At 38.5% G+C, this 17,207-nt stretch overlaps 1 long non-coding RNA gene and 1 gene segment (V, D, J or C); both read left to right on the plus strand.

Moving 5' to 3' along the window:
- The window catches only part of LOC127687769 (Ig heavy chain V region 3-like), a 906,657-nt gene that overhangs the window by 449,587 nt on the left and 439,863 nt on the right, over positions 1–17,207 (plus strand).
- On the plus strand, positions 5,917–11,501 carry LOC127686845 (uncharacterized). Its single transcript, XR_007978249.1, has 4 exons — positions 5,917–6,205; positions 7,075–7,195; positions 9,377–9,521; positions 10,701–11,501. It is a non-coding gene; the product is annotated as an uncharacterized LOC127686845 (long non-coding RNA).

Genomic DNA, 17,207 nt, shown 5'->3' on the forward strand with positions numbered 1-17,207 from the left:
GGTTTCGCTGGGTTTCGCTGGTCGGCTCGCCAGTGTTGGTTTCTGCATCTGTTGGCTTCTGCGTAGACTTCTGTAGCCGCTGCCGCTAGCCGGCACACATGCGCGCACCCCGGGTGCTGGGACGCGGACAGCGGTGGAGCCGGGAACCACAATGAGGCATGCTAGACCAAATGGTTCCACGTGGAGTTTATTTAAGAAGGGAGGGGTAGCCGGCGGGAACGGGAGTGAGAAGGGAAGGAAAAGAGAGAGCGGAAAGGAGCGCTGCTAGGTTATATAGGGGTGGTGACGTAATTACAGGTAAAGGTGGGCTATGGAATTCTGGGTAGATGGCAGCCGTTGCCTGGGCAACGGACCTATACATTGCTTTGCATGGTGTCTCAGGCCTTAGGTACCTACATCTATTCCATACAAAATTATTATAGATTTAAAGGATTCGTTTTTGCTTTACATTCTGATAATTATAAAAGCATTTGCTTCTAACTTTAAAGCAGCAATAAAGTGATTTCATTAGAAGGTTTTTTCCTCAAGGAATGGCTAATAGCCTTACCTTATGTGAGAAAAAATGCTTTATCTCTGTTTCAATACAAGGAGCTAGAATCTTAAATTTTTCAGTGTATAATGTTCATGGAATGTTCATTACAGGCCTTTGCTCCTAACGATGGACTTTTAGAATTTTTACATAAATGATTTTTAAAGGTTGTTAGGATATATTAATTGGCTTTATCTTATATTTACCTCAAGCTTAAGCTTACCTTAAGCTTGCCCTGGGAGGACGTAAACTTCTGTTTTCAAGGAAGAAAACGTTTGTTCCTTGTTTCAAACAGAAATCAAATTGGTTATTAGAAAACATTGATGATTGATTTATTACATGGCAAGCCTTTTTAGGCAAAATTAATAATTGTTATCTAAAAGATAAATTGTTTAAATATGCCTCTATACATGTTTTTATATTGTTATAGATTTATACATGCATCCTATAAAAATGCATCTACTATGGGAATAAAGCTCATATAATTAGATTACATGTTTATTCTTTTGAGTGTCCCCTTGCTTCAGCACAGATAATTGAATTGGGTGCTGTAGCTGTTCTTTCTAAATGGTTAAAAATCAAAATTTGATTTATATATTAATTATATATATATATATACATATATATATATATATATATATATACATATATATCATGGCTTACAATTGCTTGAAATTGTTTATTTTAATGCTACTAATTCTTAACTTTTACAATTATTTTTACAAATGCAATTCAAAAAAATTAATCAAAAAATATACATATGACCATTGACAGCTTTTGAAGCTTTCTAGTTGTAACTATTTTTACATGTTATTTTTTATACTGAATGTTCCAAATCAGATTAAGACAAATATTACAACTTATTATTATAGGCAGTCATCTGAGATGTTTTATTAACAATTTAATATTAGTCATATTCTGAGATTCCTCATAATTCAGAGACAAGATATTATGGAACAGGCCCATAAAACTTGACAACAATATTTTTTATAATAAAAGAGGGGAGAATCACATCCCTATATACCACAAAAATGTTAAAATTTTAATTCCAGGGAACCCTCTGAGTGTAGAGAAGAGGGCATGTTTGTGTTTTTTCTGTAGGATGCCGAAAGAATATGCTAGCTGCCAGAATATGCTAATGCTGAGACTTCTCCCTGGCTCTCCACCTTGCTCCCCAGCCTTTTGTGGCCCTTCGTGGGTCTTTTGTTGCTTTTGTCCTTTGGCCCCTGGGCTTTTAACAGATTAACCAGTTTTCTTAAATCACAGATTGATTCTGCCTTAAACAAACCAGTTGCAGTCTGTTAACATCAGCTAAACATCTGAGGCTCAGCTGATGACCTCTCTTCTGATGACCGTGGAGACAGCAAACGTTGGCCTTCAGTTCTCCACCCTTGCTCCAGGCATGGAGCCTTCCTGGTTCTGTAAGCTGTGAAGACATCAGTGATGGGAGGGTGACCTCCAGTTCCTAATAGTGGTTGATGGCCATAAGCTGTGGAGTTGCTAAGGTGGGAATGTTGTGGTGCCACAAGCCAGATGCACACTGCCTATTGGCTGCGGGGTGACTCCATGATGGGATTATTGTGAGTCCACTACCTGGATGTGCATCATGACCACCAAGGGCCTGATTAAGTCATTGAAGTGGGATGTGATGCTGGGAGTGGGTGCCACTCACATAACCTAAGACAGAGGCCCCGCCCTATTAGGACCTAAAAAGGCCTAGTTACTGCAGTGTCGGACATGGGTGCAAGCCACATAGCCTAAGACAGGTTCTCCACCAACCCTCTTTTATAGCCACCTCCCTACTTTAATAAAGACAAGAGGGGAATAGAGGGGAATATATGGGAGACCAAACTGGGAAACCAGACTTTCAACAGCTCTCACCTTGAGAATCCACTGACCTTTCGGTTAACAACCGAAGAACCCCCTTCTCCAAACATATATAGGCAGGGCAATACCCCTCCCCCCAAAACTGGAAACAGACCTGTAGAACTGGTTCTGCTTGCTCCATCAGGTGGTAGCTAGAGTCCTTGGAGAATAATGTACTTCACCTTGGTCTGAGTACTCCACCCTAGTTGGGAAGCAGTGGCTAGCAAGAGTTTTGAAACTCCCAATCAAAAAGGTTGGGGGGAGGGCACAATTCCTCCTTTTTTATTAATTTTAACAACCAAGTGAATAGTCATCCATCAAAATATGGTGGGCAGTAACAATTGAGGGGAAGTAGTGACCTGATCTTCCTATATACTTTATGGTGTCTTTTTATGGAGGAAATGTGTTAGGATTCCTTTATGTTATTTTAAAGAGTGCCTCTAAACACCAACCTCTATGCAATCAGATTTGCTTTACAGGGTTCCTGAGACAGAAAATATGGTCCTTCCCTTGCAGTGCTGTGCCTTACACCTCTTACTGGTACCCATGTCGGCTTGTAAGCAGACATACATAGATCTGAATTCTATATGGCTCCAAAATGGAGATCCAGTTGTATAGGTTTTGATGCCAGAGAGTCAATTTGTGCCAAATGCTCTGCAAGTGTCTTTAACAGACATGCCAATTTTCAATCCAGGTGAGCCTTGGTGGAGATAGCCAGGCTGTTTAACAAACAAGGTCAAGAGTTAGAAGCAAAATAAAATTAAGTTGTCTTTGAATGGCTCAAGCTATTTCATTCAGTTGCAAATTAGGAACATCCAGACACCAAGCCTGACCTCCCACTGTGGGGCAAATGGCTTTGAGAATTCAGCTGCAATTTAGCAGCCATGAGACACAAAAGCTAACCTCTGGGGTCTGGGAGGTAGTTTTGTGAATCATCAGATAAACTGTTATTTTTCAGGAAGAGTGGAGGCTATATTTTTAATTAACTCACCTGGATGAAGAAGATTATTAGTCATCTTCATAAATGGAATCTCCAATGTTGCATTTATTTCTAGCCCAGTCTATGATTGAGTCAGCTGATCACATTAAAAGGAAAGAGAAGAGTCAGTATAACTTCTCCTTTAGAATAATTTTTCTAAGTTAGCTTAACAATTTCCATCTTCTGTCCCACAAGGTCTGGAATCTTGAAGCAAGGCAGTTTATCTAATCTGGGAAAGTGACAAGTAAAGTCACCATTGTCAGGGCACTGAGCAAGCCCACAGGTCAGCATTATCTTCAGCATGCAACACCAATCTTTCGGGCAGCTAGCATGCTTCTGCCACATTCTGTGGAAAAATCACAACATGCCTTCTTCCCTATATTAGGTCAGGATCATGCCATATTCCAATAAGTGGATCATTCCAGCTCACTTAGTCATGAGCATGCCTAATTATAGGATGCTATAGACACTCAGCAAGGAGTTCATTGGCTTACAAATTTTAAATTTTTCTTAAAAATGTACAAGCATAATTTAAATAATATGCACAGGGATATACTTTTCCCTTTTTGTGTTTTAAGAAGTTGTTGTATTAAAGTTTCACAGTACCTCATCCTTGAGGATTATAAAGAATTAAATTGTTGTTAAATTGATGTCAAAGACATCTCAAGGGTTTGATAACTATAATAAATAGCCAGTTCCATTATTTGTTTTAATCTAAGTTGGAACACCAAGCATAGACAATAATGTAGGCAATTACAGAAGCATAGAACATAAATATAGCACTTTCACTTGCTTTTTCTGTTAGAGAAGTTGCAACTAGAAAGCCTAAAAATGATTCATTAGTCATATACACATATTTTAATTTTCTAAAATAAAAAATATGAGTACCATTCATTTGTAATAATTGATTAAGTCCTTTAAAATTAACACCATTATGTGGTGCAGGTAGAAAATGAAGACACCAAGAACAAGTATTTATAATTTGATGTGCTCATTTTCTAAAAATATAAAATTATTCTCAAGTCATTAATATTTTGATGATATAAAGAATATGATTGTATGGCCAATAGTAAGACCAATAGTCATCCTGGAACACAATTCTCTTGTGATCTTACCTTAAGGGATCTTGTTCAGGCAATGTTGAATAAGCTCTTTTTTTATAAGATTTATTTATTTATTATATGTAAGTACAGTGTACTGTCTTCAGACACACCAGAAGAGGGTATCAGATCTCATTACAGGTGATTGTGAGATACCATGTGACTTCTGAGATTTGAACTCTTATATTTTTCATTTTTAGCCTACACTTTAACAACTGAGCCATATCTCTAGCCCCTGGATCAGCTCTTAAATATCCAATACATCCATTTAAAAGAATACATCTTTTCTTGAATTTTATTTTCATCAAAATTGTAAAATTTAAGAATTAGTAGTATCTAAGAAAGGAATAATTTCAATTGTAAGCCATGATATATGTATATATATATATATATATATATATATATATATATATATATATATATATATATAGAGAGAGAGAGAGAGAGAGAGAGAGAGAGGCTATCAGTATACAAATTAAAGTCAGTATACAAATTAAAGGTTTGATTTTTAACATTTTAAAATTAGCCACTATAGCAACCAAGTCAATCATCTGTGCTGAAGCAAGGGGAAACTCAAAAGAATTAAATTGTGATCCGATTATGTGAGCTTTACTCTCACAGTAAATACATGCTTTATGGGATGCATGTATAAATTTATAGGAATAGAAACACAAGAATGGAAGCAAATTTTAGCAACTTATCTTTTGAATAACAATTATTAATTTTGCTTAACAGGCTTGCCATGCAATAGATCAACAATCAATACTCTACAATGATAAATTTAACTGTTGTTTGAAACAAGGAAAAATGTTTTATCAGGTTCTTAAGACATTCCTTTTAAAATATGTTCATGATTTTATCTTATGACACTCTATTAACACACCAATATCTTTATTTGAGGATGTAAAAACTTTACTTGGAGATGAAAAAAGTGATGTTACATTAATATTCCCTTTGCCAAGGAATGGCAGTGAACACATAACATAAAGTACTGACAAATGATTATAGTAGCTTCCTCCAAGTTATTTGTCCCTCACCAGTTATTTTGCATGGACCCTGAGAACATTGGTTTAAGATGTTCTGGGGAAAGCTTAATATGCAGTTAATACAAGATAAAGCCAATTAATACACCTTAACAAACTTGGAAAATTATTTAGAATAAGCAAATTAACTTTATTTGAACTTTTAGTGCCAATTTGCTAAGGATATATTTAATACTGAGAAACCCCCAACTCAATGTTTTCAGACCTCTAAGCAACTACCCCATCACAGAGTAACTTGTTTTTCTGCTTTCAGTTTGAGAAAGATAGCCCACCCTGTTCTAGTTCCAGTGTTTAACTCTACAATGCCCCAAGGACCTTTGCTCCAGATAATCTCTAACCTTCCTTACTTCCTCATTCTGTACTTCCCCATTCCCTGCATGTTTTGTCCTCAACCCCTTGCCTTGTGAATTTTGTCCTCCAACCCTTGTCTGGTGATTTTTCCCCTTTAAATACCCCTGACTTCAGTTGCACGGGATCCTCAGTCCTCTACCCCTGCATGGTGTACGACTATGGAACCCAGAATTCTGGAATAAAGAAATCCTCATGCTATTGCATCGATACATTTTCTCGCAAGTGATTTGGGTGTTGCCTTCTGAGGCGTGGAGTGCTGGGATACCCCTTTTTTGGGGTTTTACATTTTTTGGTGGGGAAGTGTGATTTCCCTTCACATGCCAGAACCAACTCGGAGGTAAAGGGGATCCCCTCTGGAATGTGTGTGTGCCAGCTGGTGTCTGTGTCCTGAATGTCTGTACTGATCTGTTTTCTGTATCTGAGGATACATGCGTTTCCAGTGGACAGCTGTCCTCTTGGGTTCGTGAGAACCAGAGGACCATGGTGGGCAGATGTGTTATGTACCTCAGGCTGTGGCCCAGGGAGATGCTCCCGGGTATTTTGGGGGAACTCCAGAGACCCTGGAATATTTCCATCTGAATTTTGAAGAGGACACGGTAGTTCTACTGAATTGGAGAACTTATATGCCCTCCCAGCTGTCTGGTTTTCTGATCTGGGTCTGTCCATCTCAGTAGAGGCGAATACTTGTCAGTATTCTGTGTCTTTGTCTACAGTTTGACCACTAGATGGGTGCTGCAGTTTGTTTTCTGTCTATTTCACTGTGTGTCAAAGTCTGAGTCTATAAGCCTTTCTGAAAATTTCGGCTTTGCTTGCAAGCTTCTGGTATAGTGCGTTCATCTGGCAGCTGCTAGAGTTGAGACTGTGAGGGTCTGGAGGAAGCTTTAGACCCAGGAGAAAGCTGAATAATGCTCTCCTCCATCTGTAAACAGCAAGTCAGTAATGGTGGAAGCCATGCTTTGCTGAAATCTGTTTTACAGATCCCTGCTATGTGTGCAGGGATGCATGGTGTCTGAAACTGGGCCCCTCCAAGGGCAAATTGTCTGATTTTCCTTGGTCTGTGTTCTTGAATCTAGAGGCCTGACGGTGGCAGGGTCAGCCTGTCTATGTGGTTTTGTTTTGTATCATGGTTTGTGTTCTTGGACTTAGAAGGATGATATTATTTTGACTTTGACTGAAAAGCAACTCTGTCTATGGCCCCAAAACCAGGTCACATGACTCAAGCACGCATCAAGCACATCAAATTAGAACAAAAGGAGAGACAAAATACTTGGGCTCTGACGCTCCCTGAAAAGGAAAACAAGTCTTAACAAGATGCTCAATGTGGCAGGTGTGAGAATTTTGGGTTTAAGTTGGTACTAATGGTTTATTTCTTTTATTTTAACTTGTTTAAATTGTTATGATCAATGTGATGTTAAACTTTGTGGATATGTTGTTCATTTGGGAGAGAGGTCAAAATAAGGGAGACCTCCAGAAGACTAGATTCTAAAATATTAAGTGAAAAAAATCTGTCTTTGTGATACTAAAATCTTTATAATTGTTATTAAGTTCAAGGCATAAGTTTTTATTTGATACAGGTTTTATTTTGATACAAAATCAAGGCTTTCATTGGTATAAATACTTAATTTGAAAGTACAGTATTTACACCCAGTTATTTGTTATTACTGATCTGAGATGTTTAAGCCTATGAGTTTAGGGCTAAATAGAAATATAAGACTCTGAGTTTATTGTTAGGGTGTTTTCTAGGTTTCAATCAGAAATAGCTGGAGATAGTTTAATAGACAATAGTCCACATTACTTTACATAGATAGTTGGTTTTCAAAAACATCAAAAATCCATGGTATATGATGTTTATGTCTTAAAAGCTATTAAAGCTTTCTATATGTTTTTAGTATTGGTCACTCTTAGATTTCTGATGGGGTTGAAGACTGTTATTCTCACAGACAGCCCAAGCTGTTTAATCTTGAGAAAACTGATATAAATTTAAATAAATGACTTTCAGGTGACATAAAATTTAAAGCCAGGATACGAGTCATTTCTTACAATGTTAATTCTTATGTGTTAATTCTGACAGTCTTTTAGGATAATACAGATGAAAAGGTTCTGTTTAATTGACAGGGATGATAAAGTAGGTGTTATGTCTATCTTATAGTTTATAATTTACAAAATGGTAATTATTATGCTCCAATTATTTAGAGCTCTATGCTCTAAATATTATGCTCTAATTAATTTATGCACCTAATAAAGTAGGTGTTATGTCTATCTTATAGTTTATAATTTACAAAATGGTAATAATTATGCTCAATTGATATTTAGAGAGGACCACAGAGTGGAGCAGGAGAGGACCTGAGACCACCTATCCTGATACCATGGTAGCTCTCTCACTAAGGGTATATTTCCCAAGAGACTAATTAATCTCTTTGAGACTGTTTTATTTGTAATACAGGAAGCCAAAAAGATTACCCCCTCAGACAAATGGTAAGAGGCATCTGACAGCCCAACACCAGACTCCATTGGCAGGTCTCGAGGGCATGGCAGCCCATGAATTTGACCACGGTATGTAAGGTTAAGCAGGACCAGATGAGTCATCTGCAGCTTTTCTAGAGCACCTCATAGAGGCATATATACATGCCTCTATAATAAACATGCTATGAATCCAGAGGCTTGGAATGTAAAGCTACTATGACAATGGCTCTTATAGACAGGGCTAGTAGAGATATCAGGAAAGAGCTTCAGAGGCTAGAGGGATTTGGTGCAGCTTGCTGAGAAGGTCTGTAGAAGGATTTAGTAGTATAGGTTATTGAGAAAGTCTGTAGAGAGATTTAGTAGTTTGCTGCGACAGGGAGACAGAGGAGGAGAAGAAACATATAAAAAGAAAGAAAATGACAGAGAAGCAAGGAAGCTACAGAGAATCCTGGATATAATAGTTAAAAAAAAGCAGAAAAGGGAGAAAGAAAAGGACCAATGTGCATACTATAAAGAAAGAGGCCATTGAGCCAGAGTTTTCCCTAAGAAATAGAAGTCGGGAGCAGGAATTCCCAGGTCTTGGGAAAAGTCCCCCAAATGGCAAACCCAGCTGTTAGTCCTGGGTGAAGACAGCGACTAGGGGAGATGGGTTTTCTGACCACCTCCCCCAACTCAGAATAACTGTGGGAGTGAAAGAGAAACCCTCTCAGTTCTTGGTGGACACAGGGGCTCAACACTTGGTCTTCCAAACCAATGTCTCTGTTTCCAAGATAAGATCTTGGAACTGAGAAGCCCCTGGCACCAAACTATACTTATGGACTACCCGAAGAACAGCAGACCTAGGGATGGGATGGATAGCCCATTCATTTAGCATCACCCCAGACTGTTCCTACTCTCTGTTGGAGTAAGATATACTCTCCAAAATGGGGAGGAGGGCAGATATGCTTCCTGCCCAATAGGCTGCAGCTTACTAGCCCAAAAAGAGATATTGATCCCTGCTGAACGTAGCTCCAGACTGGAGCAGTTTTCTCCATGTTGGAAGCAGGTGCTGCTATGGTGGACAGAAATGTCATCTGGGTAGAAGGATCTTTACCCCCTGTCATGTCAATGCAGAAAGTGGAGCTCATTGCCCTCACCAAGACCTTGGAACTTGGAATCAGCAAGAAAATCAACAGCCACATGGATAACAAGTATGCCTTTGCCACAGCCCATGTCCACAGGGATATATGCCAAGAGGATTGCTCACATCAGATGAAACCAACAGGAAATCTTGGACCTCTTAGATGTCCTAATGAAGTCAGTCACTGTGAGTATTCACTGCCTAGGATGTGCAAAGGGAAAAGACTCAATGGGCAAAAGCCAGGCAGAGCAAATGGTTCCAGGAATGGATATGCAGGAACCTATACTGATTATGGGTCTGTAAGAGACACCCATTGGGAAATGGGACAAAATTAAGGAATAGCCTCACTTCAAAAAGGACTGAGATTGCTGACCACCCTACCAACTATTACCAAGAGAGGGTGCACACAAGATGGGATAACTATACTCCCTAGAAAGTAAGCTAAAGACTCACTAGGCCAAATGCACAGATGGACTCATTTAGGGGAAAAAAAAAAACTGTCCTGGCAGTTAAGGGACCAAACGTATATATTTATGACTCAGTTTTTAGGCCAGCAAGTAAATGCTTATGCAGTAAAGAGTAAACAGGGCAAAAGACCTAGAAGAGAACACCCTAGGGTACATTAAGAGATTTTATAAAAGCTACGACAGAAGAATATGGTTATAAAATATCTTATAGCATTTATAGAAACTTTTATCTAGATGAGTTGAAGCAAGAAAGAGCTGCCAAGGTTAGAAGAAATTTTTCCATGTTTCAGAGTGCCCAAGGTAATTAGATCAAACAATGGTTCTGTTTTTATTTCTAAGGTAAGTCAGAAATTGACAGAGATATTGGAACCATTATTGGATGTACTGTCCCCAGGGCTCAAGGCAGGTAGAGAGAATTAACAAAACCCTATGAGAGACCTTAACTAAATTGAACTTGGGTACTGGTTCAGGCTGGGTGGTGCCTCTCCCCTTGTTTCTGAAGAGCAACTACCATTTTAACCTGACCCCCTAGAGATCTTCTTTGATACCCCAACTCCTTTGGTGTTCACTGGGCCGTCCCAGGAGTTGTCCCACAATATGAGATTTGCCTTAAAAGCTCCAGGCATGCCAGTGACTCCTCACTGCTTCCAGATAGGTGACTGGATCTGTATAAGAAGGCTTCAGGAACTGTTGCTGGAACCCTGACGAAAGAAACCCTCACCACATTGACCACAGAGACTGGTATTAATGATTACATAGCTCTCCTACCCTTTTTGTTTCAGGCTTTTGTTCTGTAGGCTCAAGGCCCTTGAGTGAGTGAGTCAGCAAGTGTGGAAGCAGCTCCTGCAGTCCTACTCAAGAAAAGTCCCACATCCCTTCCGATTTGGAGAATTGGTCAACGTGAGATGCCACTGCAAGACAATCTTGAGTCTCAGTGCAAAGGCCTTTATCTTGTACTCTTGACCACCCTGCTTTCTGCTTTGATGAGACCCCTTGTAATTTTACTCCTTTTGCTTACAATTGGAACCTGTGTGATTAACCGGTTAATAGCTTTTATTAGGGAAACATATAAGTGCTGTGCAGATTCTTATGATACACCAACAATATCAGAGATTAGGGCAGGACAATCCAAAATATATAGAGTCAGAAATTTAGTTCTATAGTTCTAAGATTAGAACTATTAACAAGAGGAGTGGGGAATGAGAAAGTCCAAACTCAATGCTTTTAGACCTCTAAGCATCTAGCCCATCACAGAGTAACTTGTTTTTCTGCTTTCAGCTTGAGAAAGATAGCCCACCCTGTTCTAGTTCCAATTTTTAACTCTACAATTCTCCAAGGACCTTTGCTCCAGATAATCTCTAACCTTCCTTACTTCCTCATTCTGTACTTCCCCATTCTGAGCATGTTTTGTCCTCAACCCCTTGCTTTGTGAATTGTGTCCTCCAACCCTTGTCTGGTGATTTTTCCCCTTTAAATAAACCTGACTTCAGTTGCACGGGGTCCTCAGTCCTCTATCCCTGCGTGGTGTACGACTGTGGAACCCAGAATTCTGGAATAAAGAAATCCTCATGCTATTGCATTGATACCATTTCTCGCGAGTGATTTGGGTGTCGCCTTCCGAGGAGTGGGGTGCTGGGGCACCCTCGGTTTTTGGGGTATTACAATACATTACCTTTGAATCTTTTTTGAAACAACTATTTAATTAAAAGAATTAAAAATCCATTGTTAAGAGCAAAGACCTGTAGTAAAATTCTATGAATAATATATGCTGAAAGATTTAAAATCTTAGCTTCTTGTATTGAGGCAGACACAAAATATTTTTTTTCTCACATAAGGTAAGGCTAACAGAAATCTCTTGAGGAAAAATCTTCTAAATAAATTGCTGTATTGTTTCTCTTAGCTTATTAGAAGCAAACATTTTTACAGTAATCAGGATGTAAAGCAAAAAACCACCTTTTAAATCCATAATAAGTTTGTATCAAGTAGGCAGGTCAGATTTTAATGCCTTTATATTTTTTTACATAGCCTTATTAACCTTTCATAGATCTTCTCTTTGAACTGTGTTTTGAACCACACCTAGATAAATTTGACAGGAATGTTCTTTTGGCTAGAAACTCCCTAGGTGTGTTTTGTAAGACAAAAGCAGTTATTCACAAGCCTCCATTGAGGCAGCTCTGAGCTTTGCATTAACTCAAATGTAAATATCTTCTAATCTGAGCCTATTGTCTAAGGCCAGACACAAACCCAACTGTTCAACAAGGCAGCAGCATGCAACCAGACCCTATTGTATGAGGGTCAAATAACAAAAGGAACCTACAATTTCAGGTTTCCAGAAAAATTCTACTAGCTGTTTTGAAATAATCAAAGGAGCCTGTTTGATATTAAATAAATTCCCACTGAGATCTCCTTTTCAATCTTGGGGGGTTAAATTTTGCTTTTACCATTGTAGCCAATAAACTTGTGAAAAAGTCGCAACAGGTCCATACTGGCCACAGCTCTTTTTAATCTTTATAACTCTTGAAATCATATTGATTACAAAATAAGTTAAGAATTGTGAGCCTTCAATTAGACTGCAAACCACAATCAATGGTACACTGGCAAATTTTAGGGTAATTCTTAATTTTCCCTTGTAATATTAGAGCATAACTAAAATTTTGGAAAACAAATCCAAATTTTAAACAATTTATTTTCTTTAAAATCATTGGCAAACAAATTACTTTCACACTACAAAGTTTATTTTGTATCCTATTACTCAGGATAAGAGATATGAAGAAAGTAACTTAACTAAAGACTAATTTATCAATGTACAGAATACCAAAGGTGAAGAAACAATGTCCTCACACCAACACCATGTCACAGCCCCTCACATAGGAATTTAAACAAAGTTTTCCACAATGTCCTAAATTCATTGGCTGTCATATTTGTTCACAATTGTACGTACCTCACCTGAGTTTAGTTTCATTCTACTCATCTCATCTTCCCCCATTTATGAATTGTAGGATATTCCTTGAAATCTCATCTTATATATACTGATGAGAAGACCATAGCCAAATTAGTATGCATTGACCCTACTGCTCTCCTTTTTTTTTGCAAAGTCACTACAGGTTTCCGTATTAAAGTCCCATTTCAAGGGTCCAGAAACCCTGTGAGAATTATTCTCCAAGTTTATCTCTGTGAACCTGGAACCAGAAGAACTCACATTGGAGATGGGGGACAAGCCTTAAGAGGAGAATGATCCTCATATTTCTGCTCAATGAACTCGGCCTCATTTCCTTGCTGGGTGTGACAGGAACTGCTTGAGCAACTTTTGTCCAAAAAGAACATCTGGCCAGAGACTTCCAAGATAAGCTTGAGCAGGAAATGGCCTCTGCTATAGAAAGTCTAGTGTCCCTTCAGAGCCATATAAGCTCCTTTCCAGAGGTTGTTCTCCAAAACAGGAGGGCCCTGGACTTATTTAATGCAGAAGACGGAGGCAATTTCACATTACTAGAAAAGGATGTTGCTTTTGTATCAATGAATCTGGTCTGGTAGAACAAGATCTATAAATGCTCAAAGAGCTCTAGAGATAATCTGAGTAGTCTTTGTGCCAAACACTCATACCCCTTGTTACTCTAAACCCTTGATAGCTTGGTTTCATCCCCTCCTTGGCGTCATAGGTGTCATTGGAGCCTTGTTTCATTTGATATCCTGCCTCATCCTATTTTCTAAATCAGCAGATCAGCATTGAAAAAAAATCACTACTATTCATGTCTTGTTTCAATATCAAACTGTTCTCAACATAGGAGACAAGTATTATGGTGAAACCTCTTCTTTACAAAAAAAGAAAATGGAGATTTGTGGGGCAGTAGATTTGATAAATTTTCCTTGCCAGGAAACTTGATAAAGTTGATTTAGTTGGAAGCCTAGGAGCCTCACACATATCAGAGCATGGTAGGATATTTGCCTTCTTATAAACCAGAGGATGGTAGGAGTTTCACCTTCTTTTAACAAGGCCCCTATCACTGTACCACAGTACACTGAGAGAAAATCATGACTATCCGTCATGTAAAGGCAGTCCCTCAATCCCCTCCACTTGCAGATGCGTCATCCTTAACATCTTAGACAAAGTCAATAGTAAGCAAGCTTTTTCTGTCAGATTCCCACCCACCTCAAAAATATATAAGATCATATCCAGAAGGAATAAGTGTTTGTAAACCATTTTTTCAGGGATTGTCTGAGAACTTCAGTCATATTAGATATGTAACAAATTTCAGGGCAGAGAACACTCCCCCAAAGCTTTTACTGTAAGACCCAAAAAACAAGGGCACGCCAGTGCCCCATGCCTCGGAAGGTGACACCCATATCACTCGCAATACATGGTCTTGATACAATAGCAGGAGGATTTTTATTCTAGAGGCTCTAGGTCCACAGTTGTACACCGAGCAGGGGTAGAGGACTGTGGGACCCCGTGCAACTGAAGTCAGGGGTATTTAAAGGGGAAACATCACAAAGCAAGGGGTGGAGTACAAAAATCCCAAGGCAAGGGGTGGATGACAAAACATGCAAGGAATGGGGAAGTACAGAATGAGGAAGTCAGGTAATAGTTCATGCCTAAAGGAAGGTTAGAAATTATCTGGAGCAAGCGTCCTTGGGGCATTGTATAGATAAACACTGGAACTAGAACAGGGTGGACTATCTTTCTCTCAAGCTGAAAGCAGAAAAACAAGTTACTCTGTGCTGGGACAGTTGCTTAGGGGTCTAAAGACATTGAGTTGGGGTCTCTCATTACCACTGAAACATGCCTGGGTCCACACTTATAACTTCCTGTCTGGTAGCCAGGACCTCTGTTCAAAGCTGTTGCGCCTGTCTTGGTAGCTGAGTCTCAAACTGGCTCTGGTGGTACAACAGTGGCAGATGCACCCTCCCTGCTAAAGCAAGTTTGACTTCCCCATAACAATGTCTCCACAGAAGTGATCATTGATCAAACCCCCTATTTTCTTTTTTGTGAACACTCCTTCAGGGCCAGAGTCCCTCCAGCTCTTCCCAACAGATGTCAGCATGAAGTAGTCTGTGAACAGACAAGCCGGTATGAGAATCATTCAATTTGGTGTTAAGTCCAAGATTTATGTATCACATCTATCCCGGTTTTCAAATTTACTTGTAGAACATTTCATTATCAGAATAAGAACTGAGAGACCCAAACTCAATGTTTTTAGACCCCTAAACAACTAGCCCAGCACAGAGGAACTTGTTTTTCTGCTTTTAGCTTAAGAGAAAGATAGCCCACCCAGTTCTAGTTCCAATGTTTAACTATACAATGCCCCAAGGACGTTTGCCCCAGATAATCTCTAACGTTCCTTAAGGCATAAACTATTGCCTGACTTCCTCATTCTGTACTTCCCCATTCCATGCATGTTTTGTCCTCCACCACTTGCCTTGTGATTTTTCCCCTTTAAATACCCCTGACTCCAGTTGCACAGGGCCCCAGAGTCTTCCACCCCTGCGTGGTATATGACTGTGGACCCCAGAGCTCTGGAATAAAAATTCCTCTTCCTATTGCATCGAGATAGTTTCTTGCAAGTGATATGCGTGTCACCTTCCAAGGCATGGGGCACTGGGGTGCCCTCAGGTTTTGGGGTCTTAGAGAACCAACATCACGCTTATATTTGAAATGTTAGCTTACAGTGAAGATTCCAGAGATTAATGATAATTATTCCTTAGGGATTCACTTTTATTCCCTCATTTCGAAACTCAAATACTAATGGCTAGATTATGTTTCATCTCATGACATTAGACCTTGTCTCTAGTAGCAGAGTTTACATGTCATCAAATGTAGTCTGATTGGTGCTATATTCTGTGTATATCTTCAGTCCCAATTTTCATACCATCAAGATATAACATGCTTTCCCAACATAGGATACAGTACCACCATTTTTATTCCAAGTGATCGAGAATTTCTGGATGCACAAGGATCCTATTTTATGCAACAATTGTTTCAACTTAGAAGACTGTCATTCACATGTCACTGTGAACAACAGGGAGACACACTCATGCCTATAGCACTGATTGGAAATACATTAAACACACTCTCACCTTGAGTGTATCTGAGGTATCTGGGCAGACTATAGGCCTTACATAGGACCACTTGTCCATACAATCATGTTCTTTACATCATCAAAATAGTAGTGGCCTGAGAATATTTTTATATTTTTAGAAATTCTGCACACCAAATTATCAAAACTTGTTCTCAGTGTTGTCAGTTTCTACCTATACCACATTATGATGTTAATTCTAGAGGACTTAATCAATTATTACAAATAAATGGTACTCATATTTCTGATTTTAGAACATTAAAATATGTTCATGTAACTAATGAAACATTTTCAGGCTTTCTAGTTACAACTGCTCTAACAGAAAAAGCAAGTAAAATGCTATGTTTATTTTCTTTGCTTGTATAGTCATTTCCTACATTATTGTCTATGCTTGCTGTTAGATTAAAACAGAAAATGGAACTGGCTATTTATTACAGTCACCAAACATTTGAGATGTCTTTGATATCAATTTAACAACGATTTAATTCTTTATAATTCTGAAGGACAAGACGACACTTTAAACTTGAGAAATTTTAAATCAATATCTTCTTAAAAAACAAAAGTGGAAAATTATATCCCTGTGCATATTATTTAAATAATGCTTTTATGTTTTTAAGAATTCCTTGAATTCATGTTTAATGAGTTGTGTGAGTGTTGTCTTCTGCAATGTGTCCTGTTTCAAGGAACTATGGACACCAAATACTACTGATAAAGAAAACAATGTAAATAAAGCCATCTATGTTATATAAGACACCATATACACATTAAATTATAGACAGTGGTATAATTGCCGTAATCTCTGTTTTGTTATTTTTTCATTTCTACATATACAAATCTCCTAGAATTTTGAAAAGGAGTTCACCATATAGAAAGTGGATATACAATTAATCAATTTGCTCATCAAAATTAGTTCAGATCTGATCCTATATCCCTGATAGAGGAACACAACTCTGAACTTTCAGGTATCAACACTCAGTAATCCACACTAAACAAGAATACTCAAGGAATTGATTCTAAGGTGACATTTTCTTGTTCATTTTTTAAGTTCTCTAATTAAAAGTTTTAGAGAACTTCTTATGTGAGTTTTGTTACAGCATATACTCTATAAACCTGTGGCCTTCATGATGCTTGTGTCATGAACAGACATCCAAAATTCAAGCTTCACTGCTAAGCATGTTATTAAAATAACATACCCAGCCTCCTTGAGATTCAAGAGTA

Source organism: Apodemus sylvaticus, chromosome 6, assembly GCF_947179515.1.
Source record: "Apodemus sylvaticus chromosome 6, mApoSyl1.1, whole genome shotgun sequence".
Classification (NCBI taxonomy): Eukaryota; Metazoa; Chordata; class Mammalia; order Rodentia; family Muridae; genus Apodemus; species Apodemus sylvaticus.